General features: G+C 46.0%; 1 pseudogene; it reads left to right on the top strand.

The window, feature by feature from the left end:
* Window positions 1–7,320: 7,320 nt before the first annotated feature.
* LOC101430050 (heterogeneous nuclear ribonucleoprotein U-like protein 1 pseudogene) lies at window positions 7,321–9,021 on the top strand (annotated as a pseudogene).
* Window positions 9,022–10,225: the final 1,204 nt, after the last annotated feature.

The following is a 10,225-nucleotide window of genomic DNA, read 5'->3' as shown; positions in this document are numbered from 1 at the left end:
GCTAAAATAATAAATAATGTCGGAAAACTACTCAAATTTAACAAAAGACATGAATATACACATCCAAGAAGTTCAATGAACTCCAACCAGAATAAACCCAGAGACTCAAGTTGAAACACATTATAATCAAACAGCTGAATGCCAAAAATAGAGAATCCAAAATCCACAAGAGAAAAGTAATGCCTCATGTGCAAGGGGTCCTTAATAAGATTAAGTACCGATTTCTCATCAGAAACCATGGAGGCAAGAAGGCAGTGGGATAACATATTTAAAGAGTTTAAAGAAAAAATTACCAACCAAGGATTCTAAACCTGGCAAAACCATCTTTCAAAAATGAGGGAGGAAAAGCAGATGTGGCTCAAGTGATTGAGCTCCTGCCTACCACATGGGAGGTCCCATGTTCAGTGCCCAGTGCCTCCTAAAGAAGACAAGACAGTGAACTGATGCGATGGGTAGGTGCAGCAGGTTGATGCAACAAGATGATGAAACAAGAGACATGAGGAAAACGCAATGAGAGAACAACAAAATAAAGAGCAGAGGGGGCTCAGGTGATTAGCTACCTCCCTCCCACATCAGAGGTCCTGAGTTTGGGTCCCATGCCTCCTGAAAAGAAGACCAGCACACAACAAGCAGACACAGCAAATGCAAACAACGAGGAAGTGGGAAAAAATAAATAAATAAAATAAATATTTTTTTTAAATGAGGGAAGAGAGAAGAAGATGTGGCTCAAGTGACTGAGCTCCTGCCTACTACATAGGAGGTTTGGGTCTGGTTCCTGGTGCTTCCTAGAGAGGACGAGCAAGATGGTGAGCTGATGCAACAGGCAGATGCAAGGAGATGATGCAACAAGAGACACACGAAGGAAAAACAATGAAAGATACAATAAAGCAGGGAGCAGAGGTGGCTCAAGCAACTGGACACCTCCTTCCCACATGGAAGGTCCCGGTTTCAGTTCCTGATGCCTCCTGAAAAAAAAATTAATGAGGGCAGAAACCATAGGACTGTACAATGCAGTGTAAATGTAATGAAAACTATGGACTATAGTTAATAGTACAATTATAATAACATTCTTCCATCAATCGTAACAAAAATATTACACTAATGCAAGGTGTTAATAATGGGAGGGGGTATACAGGAATTCCGTGTTTTCTGCACGATTTTTCTGTAAATTTTTACAGAAAGTAAAAACTTCTACAACTTTTCTAATTAAAAATGTTTATTTAAAAAATGAAGGAGCTATTAAAACATTCCCAGATAAACAAAGCCTGAGGGGATTTGTCACCTCTAGACCAGCTCTACAAGAAATACTAAAGGGAGTTCTTCAGGTTGAAATGAAAGGACACTAGACAGTAGATCAAAGTCACATAAAGAAAGATCTTCAGTAAAGGTAACTACGTGAGTAAATAAAAATGCCAGAACTATTGTATTTTTTTAAAGTTTTTTTAAATTTATTTCTCTTCCCTTCTCCCCTCCCTTTGTCTGCTCTCTGTGTCCATTCACTGTGTGTTCTTCTGTGACCACTTCTATCCTTATCAGTAGCACCGGGAATCTGTGTTTCTTTTTGTTGCGTCATCTTGTTGTGTCAGCTCTCCGTGTGTGCGGCGCCATTCCTGGGCAGGCTGCACTTTCTCTCGCATGGGCAGCTCTCCTTACGGGTGCACTCCTTGCGCGTGGGGCTCTCCTACGAGGGGGACACCCCTGCGTGGCACGGCACTCCTTGTGCGCATCAGCACTGCACGTGGGCCAGCTGCACATGGGTCAGAAGGCCCTGGGTTTGAATTGCGGACCTCCCATGTGGTAGGCGGACGCTCTATTCACTGGGCCAAGTCCGCTTCCCTGTATTTTTTATTTGTAATTCCACGTTTTACTTCTTATAAAAATTACTGAGTAGGGCTAACTCTAGGTAAATTTTGTTTTATTTTTTTTCTTTCCTTTTTTAAACTAAATTAAAATTCTGCCTCACATCAGCTCATTTAAGAACGAGGTGGGAAAGTGGATGTGACTCAAGCAATTGGGCTCCTGTCTACCATATGGGAGGACCAGAGTTCTATTCCTGGGCCTCCTGGTGAAGGTGAGCTGGCCACATGGCAAGCTGGCCCAAGTGGAGAGCTGGCCCACACAGAGAGCTGGCACAGCAAGATGATGCATCAAAAAAGAGACACAGAGAAGAGACAATAAGAGACTCAGCAGACCAGGGAGCTGAGGTGGCGCAAGCGATTGAATGCCTCTCTCCCATGCAGACACAGAAGAATACACAGCAAGTGGACATAGAGAGCAGAGAGTAAGCACAAAATGAGGCGGGCAGGGAGGAATTTCAAAAAAGAACGAGGTAAGGTATAAATATGTAGAATAATTAACTTTTTAAAAACAATTATCTTGGTACATGTCCATTTTTACCTAATAAGACTCTTTTTTAACATACTTCCCAACCAACCTGTGGACTATTCACATTTTGTTACTCACACTGTTGATGCAAATGATACTCTGTCCTACTGTCACGGCTTTCCTATCCACAACCACCTACTTGGTTACCCTCCAACAAGTATCCCCTGGGAAATATTGGTCAAGTGTGGCCTCAGACCGCTGGGGATGCCTGGAGCCCACGTACAGTCCAGGAGTCTCAGAGGCAGAGGAAAATTGACACAATAGTGTACACATACATTTCCTAAGTTTGCAATGTAAAACAAATTATGATTTTCACAGAAACTTCATATGTCCTCAATATCATTACAATCCTAAAGTCTGTGCATTCACCACGAAGACTCAATGAGTCAGTTCCTTTCAGCTAACAGTTAACAGAGTATATTTTATCTCAGCTTATGTATTTTTATGTCATTTACATATTATTTACGATTGTCCAATTTGCATTTTCCCTGGTAACCGTAGTGCTTCGTTAGATTCCCATTTTGTAGAAATGGACCAGCAGTCCATTGAAGCATAAAAGTAAAGGAAAAGTTATATAAATAGTACAATACAGAATAACTTCATAAATTTAAATAGTACCTAAGACATCAGCATGAATATAGAGTATGACTTTGTATTTCTGGGACAAGAGAATCTGTAAGGGTGATGGGCAGACAAAAAAGAATAGGAATAAGAAATACAATAATTACATGAAAATTAGATTCTATTTGTCTCTAACCCCCTGTGCTTTGCCCATTACAAAACTATCAAATAGTGGCAAAAAGCCACTGAAGCCTTCGAATACTTTTCAAACAAAGCACAATGACCTTTCTGGTGAAGTAACTAAAATGTTCCAGAATAAGCTAAAAATTGTGCTTTCCGGGATTCTAAAGCTTCAAGTTGTATTACTGCCAAGAAGTTCATAAAACCACTGACAAAGTTAATAATGTGTGCTAGGAAGGAAAAGGGAAGGGCTTGTTGACAAACTTCTCTTATCAAATGATTGTACATCACCTAATAACAATGGCATCCACTATAGACAAGCACTTATCATATTTATGTGAATAGATCATTCAAATTACAGTTACGGTAAATTTGCTCTTTTCATTTATAATGAACATATACTGTGGGCTATGATGTAGACCATTGACCATGAGGTGCAGCGGTGCTCAGAGATGTATTCACCAAGTGCAATGAATGTCTCATGATGATGGAGGAGGTTGTTGCTATGGGGGGAGGAGTGGGGTGAGGGGGGTGGGGGTATATGGGAACTTCATTTTTTTAATGAAATATTAAAAAAATAAAGACAAAAAATATATAATGAACGTATATGAGAAAGAAGTGCTCAATGTTTTTTTTTTAATCTCTGAATATCCAGGTTACAAAAGTGATTTTTCATCTAGGTAAAAAATTATCGTGGGCGCTAGTACTCGGGTAGTACAGCTAAGTAATGAGAAATGAAGGGCTTTGCTAGGTGAGCCAGACTGGTGGCAAGTGACAGAAAAGCAATTGAAACTGCCTAACGTCATAGAGCATTTATTTGCTCACACAACTTCATTCAAGCACTCAAGCCATATCATCACAAGTTATTTTGTCTCCATCATTCCTCTTCATTTTCTGCTGTTAACTTCATTTACAGGCTCCCAGAGTGCCTTCTGGCTGCTCCAAATTCATATGCTCTCGGGTTCAAGTTCAACAAGCCCCTGTTTCAAAAATCCTTCCTAAAGTCTATTTAATCTCATTGGCTCAGTCTAACTGGGTCACACAAGTCAGTTTCTGTGGCCAAGGGCAAGCAAATATTTGACGGCCACCCTTGGGTCACCATGCATGCCTTGAAATGGGGATGGATTTAATTCTCCCCAAAACACAGGGTCTGAGATAGGAGAAGGGCTGGTCTCCCAAAGGAAAATCAGGGAATTTTACCAGGAAAACTTGTATGTGTGTGTGGTGGTGGGGGGGGGGGGCATGATAACAGGACAGTTGGACTTCAAAACAGTGTTTCTTGATTTAGCATGAAAGTAATCTGACTAAATGGCCATCATGCGATACATGTTTTTTCAGTGTACTGTGAAGGTATGCACTGTCTTTTCCACAATGGAGTATATTAACTATCAGGAAAAAGATGCTTCTATCCCCATGATACTGAGAGTGCTTTAAAGACAATTTCTCCATATTCCACTGCTTGCTACTTTCAAAAGAGCAATTTTTACTTAATTCATTGATGAGGAAACTTGCAGGTAGAAAAGTTGACTGATTCAAAGAGTATCTGTGAAGCAGAAATGTATATATTCAAACAGGAGAGACATGGTGAAATAAATTTAAGTGAGAGACAAAACTGTTAATATTCTACAGGACAATAAAACCATAACCTTTGGGGCTATCTTTTCTACAAGGCATCTCTATTGGATGAAACATACAAGTTGATGTGTACATTTACAGAGTACAAAACCCTAATTAACAGCAATAGTAGTATAACAAGCAAAGGTATATTCTTTGTAGCAATTTGATATACTTGATGAATTCCAAAAAGAAATATTGGATTATGCTTTTAATCTGATCTGTACCTGGGCATGATTGAGTTAGGATTAGGGCGTTGCATCCCCATCCCCTTGGTGGGTGGGGACTCAGAGATAAAAGGCATGGCAAAGGACAGAGTTGAGGGTTTCTCTGATGTTGGAGTTTTGATGTTGAAGTTTGATGCTAAAGACTTAAACTGGAACCACAGGACGTCAGCATGCAGAGGAAAGAGAAGCCAGCACCAGGAAGGAAAGAACCCAGAACCCAGAGAAAAGCAAGCCCCAGGAACGTAGGAACCCAGAAAGCCTGAACCCTCATAGATGTTGGCAGCCATCTTGCTCTAAATAGACTTTGGCGAGGGAAGTAACCTATGCTTCATGTCCTGGTAATTGTAAGCTCCTACCCCAAATAAATACCCTTTATAAAAACCAACCAATTTCTGATATTTTGCATCACACCCCTTTGGCCAACTAATACATTCTTCTAGAGAAAAAAATAATCCTTGGGCAGGACTTTTGGACAATCTTACATTATGACATTGTAAGGACATTCTTTGGTCATTCTTTGGCCTTGTTTCCATAGTTTGGATCATTTTTTCTTAATAAGAGAAACAACTCTTTTAAAAGCCATAATTTTGCTTGCTGGCTGTAGCTCACAGATGAACACAATCGTAACTAATAGGCCTTCTCCATCACATGGACCCTGATAGCTCCTGAATTTCAAATCATACAGCTCCTACCAAAAGGGAAGGATTTATCCCGGCTCTCTCTAATCTCATATTTGAAGATCGTGGGGAAGGTTTCTGATTGAGCTGGTCCAGTGCCATCTCTGCACCAACCCACTACGGGCAGGAGGTCAAGGCTTGGAAGAACCACATAGCTGGGTGGGTGGAAGGAAGCAGGTGCTCGATCATCACAACCCAAGACAGATTCTGAGCACCAGGCTCATTATAAGGGTCTGACCTGAGGAGGAAGGGTAGGAAAATGCAAGTATTACCTAAAAATGGGGTCACTCACTTTTTGTGAAGATGAACTACTTTGACATTCGCTGAAAAATTCACAATCACACTATATTTAGGAAGGGGAACTATTTAAGAGGGCGATAAACATAAAGGAGGATCTGAACAGTGAAGGGAGGGAAACAAGACAGGGGAGGAATGGATAAAAGTTGTTTCTGGGTAGGAGGATAAGTAGGAAGCTAGAGTGGGCAACTACTCCCCTACTCTTTGGGAATACCAGTGATCTTTGAAGAGCTGGGTTTCATAAAAGATGAATGACAGCTGCAATTGGCTTAGCAAGCTTCCAGGAGATCCTTATCTACCTCCTGTCTTAAGAACCATAATTTGAATATTTATAAGCATATGCCATATTCCAATAGTAAGAATAATATTATCTAATCCGAGATTTTAACCTTTTCTCTTCTATTAGTGCCTTCATCTTAGAACACTGGTTATTAGGTGGCGGACTTGGCCCAGTGGATAGGGCGTCCGCCTACCACGTGGGAGGTCCGCAGTTCAAACCCTGGGCCTCCTTGACCCGTGTGGAGCTGGCCCATGCACAGTGCTGATGTGTGCAAGGAGTGCCCTGCCATGCAACACAAACGGACAAAAAAGAACACACAGCAAATGGACACAGAGAGCAGACAACTGGGGGGTGGGGAGAGAAATAAATAAATAAATAAATCTTTTTTTGAAAAAAAAGAACACTGGTTATTAAATGTAAATGTGGGGAAGCGGATGTGGCTCAAATGATAGAGCTTCTGCCTACCATGTGGGAGGAACTGGGTTCGATCCCTGGGGCCTCCTGGTGAAAAAGAAAAAGAGAAAGCATGCCTGTGCAGTGAGCCAGTGCCTGCTTGGTGAGCCGAGTGCCCGCATGAGGGCCTGCATGGTGAGCCAGTGCCCACGTAAATGAGTCACGCAGCAAGATGATGATGCAACAAAAGAGAGACGAAGGGGAGAGTCAAGGTGAAGCACAGCAGAGACCAGGAACTGAGGTGGCGCAATTAACAGGGAAACTCTCTCCACATCAGAGGTCCCTAGGATCAAATCCTGGTGAATCCTAGAGGAGAAAAAATGAGAAGAGAAGACCAAAAGAGAAATAGATACAGAAGATCACACAGTGAATAGATACAGACAGCAAAAACAGCAGGGCAGTGGGGACAGGAGAGGCGGGGGGGGGGGGGGGTGGAGGGGAGGGAGATAAAAAATAAATCTTTTTTTAAAAAAGTAAATGTGGGGGGAAGCGGATGTAGCTCAGGGGTTGAGTGCCTGCTTCCTACGTACAAGGTCCCAGGTTCAATCCCCGATACCTCCTAAAAACACCAACAACAAATACAAAGGAAGAAAGTAAATGTGTGAAAAAAAACCTGGGAGGCTCAACTTCATTCGTCATTAGGAAGATGCCAATCAAAACTACGCCACTTTGCCTCCTTGTAGAAAATGTCAAAGGAGGACAGAGCTCAAGGAGCCTGGGCCACGGGTTTCTGAAGGTGAATAAACTTCACAAGGAGCTCCAACACCACGGCCTGGACACTTGTGGCCCCAAGGCTAAGGTAACTGAGCGGCTGCAGGTGGCACTTGGAGGCCAGGGAGCTTGATGGCGAGCAAGAGATTGAGGCCAGCGGCGAATCAGGGCAAGCCGGGCACAAGGTGCCAGGCAGAACCAATTCTACGAGACCCAGGCCATCAAGCAAGGGAACAGTTAGGCCAGGAGGGGAACCTGCAGAAATGGAGTGGCAGCAGTAGGCCTAGTGCCCAGCAGTGAAGACAGATGAAGCAAGAAGCACTGAGCAACTTTCTTCCCCTGGGTGCTCATCAGCCGAAGCCCAAAAGAGCAGCTCCAGAGTCACAAGAGGCCTTATGGAGGAAAACTGAGGACAGGGGCACTCAAAGGACCATAAAGAGAGGAGGGGCGGCCCTCCTCAGCCTCCCTCCACAGATAATGACGACGACTTTGGCAACACCCTCGTTGCCATGGACACACACAACTGTGACAAGGTTGCCCCAGATGGGAGCAGTGGTGAGCCACTCACAGTCCAACGGGTTGGCATATCTGTGGTCTGGAGCCCGAGGCATTTATGGGACCAGAAGGGGACAGGTGTGCTTCCGGATGAAGCTCCGTGAGGAAATCTCCATGCAGCACCTGCCATCTACAGAGCCTAACCTCCACGTCACCCGCATCAGCTGGTCCCTGGACTTCCGCCGCGCCCAGCTAGGCAAAGAGCCCCTCTCCTCTGGCTGTGCAGGCACTGGGAAGAACTCCACCGATAGCCAGTTCAAAAACTAGGGAATCAAGTTTGCCCAGAAGGAGATGATTGGCTGCTTTGCGGACTTTGACTGTGGGAACGTTGCGGACCTTGCCTTTACCGAGAACAGGAAGTGCACAGGCATCGCCTTCTGAATCCACAAGGAAGACTTGGAGGGTCGGGCCCTCTACCCTCAGGTCCTGGCTTCATTTTCATCCAGAACCTTCTCCTTACTGAACAGAACTGGGGCCCCATTGGACCAGAGAGTGGGGCAGAATGTGAGATTCTGATGAAGGTAAGCCTGCCTGCTGCTGGCAAGACCACATGCCAGATAAAAGGACCTGGACGGACCTTTTTTTAAATTTTCTTTATTTCTTTATCTCCACTTGGGCCAGCTTGCCACACGGGCCAGCTTGCCTTCACCAGAAAGCCCGGGGAATTGAACCCTGGACCTCCCATATGGTAGACGGGAGCCCAATTGCTTGAGCCACATCTGTTTCTCCTGGACAGAAGTTTTTAGGAGTAATGTGTCCATAACTTGTTGAACTGCCTTTTTTTGTTTATTTTTTTGAATTTGAAATAAAGTAATTTGAAAAAAAAATAAAAAACCACATGAGCCATCAAACATGCCACCTCCACCCTTCCAAGAAATATAACATCCTGGGTACCAGTGCCATCACAGATAAGGGGCAGGGGTGGACCACCGCCGGCCACGGGTACAACCTGATCCATCCAGCCGCCCAGTGCCTCAAACGCCTCATCCAAGACCGCTGCCCGCAAGAGACACCGCATGGTTGTGTGTGGGATAGCCTCCTCCTCAGTAGGGGCCAGCCCTGGCGGAAGGTAGACACGTAACCTGGAGCCAGTGGTCAAGGGAAGGGCTGGTACGGGCGCAAGCCCTCAGCCCACCCAGGCCCACTACGAGGCGGCCGGTACGGATGCCACGTCCTCCGGCAGTTGGTATGCGGCGCTCCAAAGCCCGCCCAGTCATCTAGGCTACGCCCACTGTTCCCGCCAAAAGGCAACATCCGGACGGCTCCCCCACTCCCCCTTCCCCCTCCTCTTCCCGCCTCCCCTCGCTGTGACGCCATTCCCGCCCCTTCCCGCACCCCCCCTCCTAGCAGTTCCGTGTTGCTCCTTACCAATCCTCATCGAAAGTCTCCCCAGCACGCCTTATACGGCATCCCAGCAAGAACTCTGCCCGCCCCTCCGCCACAGCCCTATATAATCTCTGTACATTCCCCAGTAAACGGCTCTGTTACAGCTCCACAAGGGTGTCTCGTCTCCTTCGTCCCCGCCGCCCTCCACACCTTGCACGCCTCCGCCGGAGACTCGGCCAAGTCTCCCGCCTCGCCCTCGCCTCCGGGAAGAGTCGCCTGGCCCACGGCCGCCCGTCCCCCCGCCAGGCTCAGACCGCCGCTGCCACAGTTGTAGGTCAGCGCAGAGATGAAAAATGAGATCGCCCAAGCTTCCAGTGCAAGACCATTGTAATTTGTCCCATGCACGAGGACCTAAAAGACCAAAGAATAAAGCCAACCAAACAGGAAGGGATGGATGTCCCAGATTAGGCCATATTAGAAACGAAAGCCAACTTCTCGTTGCCAGGCATCGGGGACTTCCTGGCTGAAGTTCACTGAAGTGCAAGGGCAAGAAGCAGACCAGCTGGGGAAGCAACACGATGAGGAAGGCCGCAAGGCCGGGCCGCCCTCTGAAAGGTGCTTTGACGACTGAGGGGGTGGCTTTCAGAGCCGTGGAGCTGGGGGGCTCTTCCCGGGGGGCTTTCAGAACCCAGCAGGAGACAGTGGAGGAGGAGGCAACTACCAGGGGGTTTCAACTGCAGGTTGGGGGGGTGGAGGTGACACGAGAACCACTGGGGTAACAACAGCCAGGACAACTTGCGCAGCTGAGGCAGCTACAACCAGGCTCCCACCCCACACAGCCGCCACCCGACAGCACTGCTGGGGCCATTAGCACGTTAGCAACACGAACGCCATATCCCTGGCTCCAGTGCCTATCCCAGCACCCCACCATCAGCAGCTACAGCCCTCCCCAGTCGAGG

Source organism: Dasypus novemcinctus, chromosome X (genome assembly GCF_030445035.2).
Source record: "Dasypus novemcinctus isolate mDasNov1 chromosome X, mDasNov1.1.hap2, whole genome shotgun sequence".
Taxonomy (NCBI): domain Eukaryota; kingdom Metazoa; phylum Chordata; class Mammalia; order Cingulata; family Dasypodidae; genus Dasypus; species Dasypus novemcinctus.
Note: the sequence above shows the minus strand (reverse complement) of the source record. Positions and strands in the feature narration are given on the sequence as shown.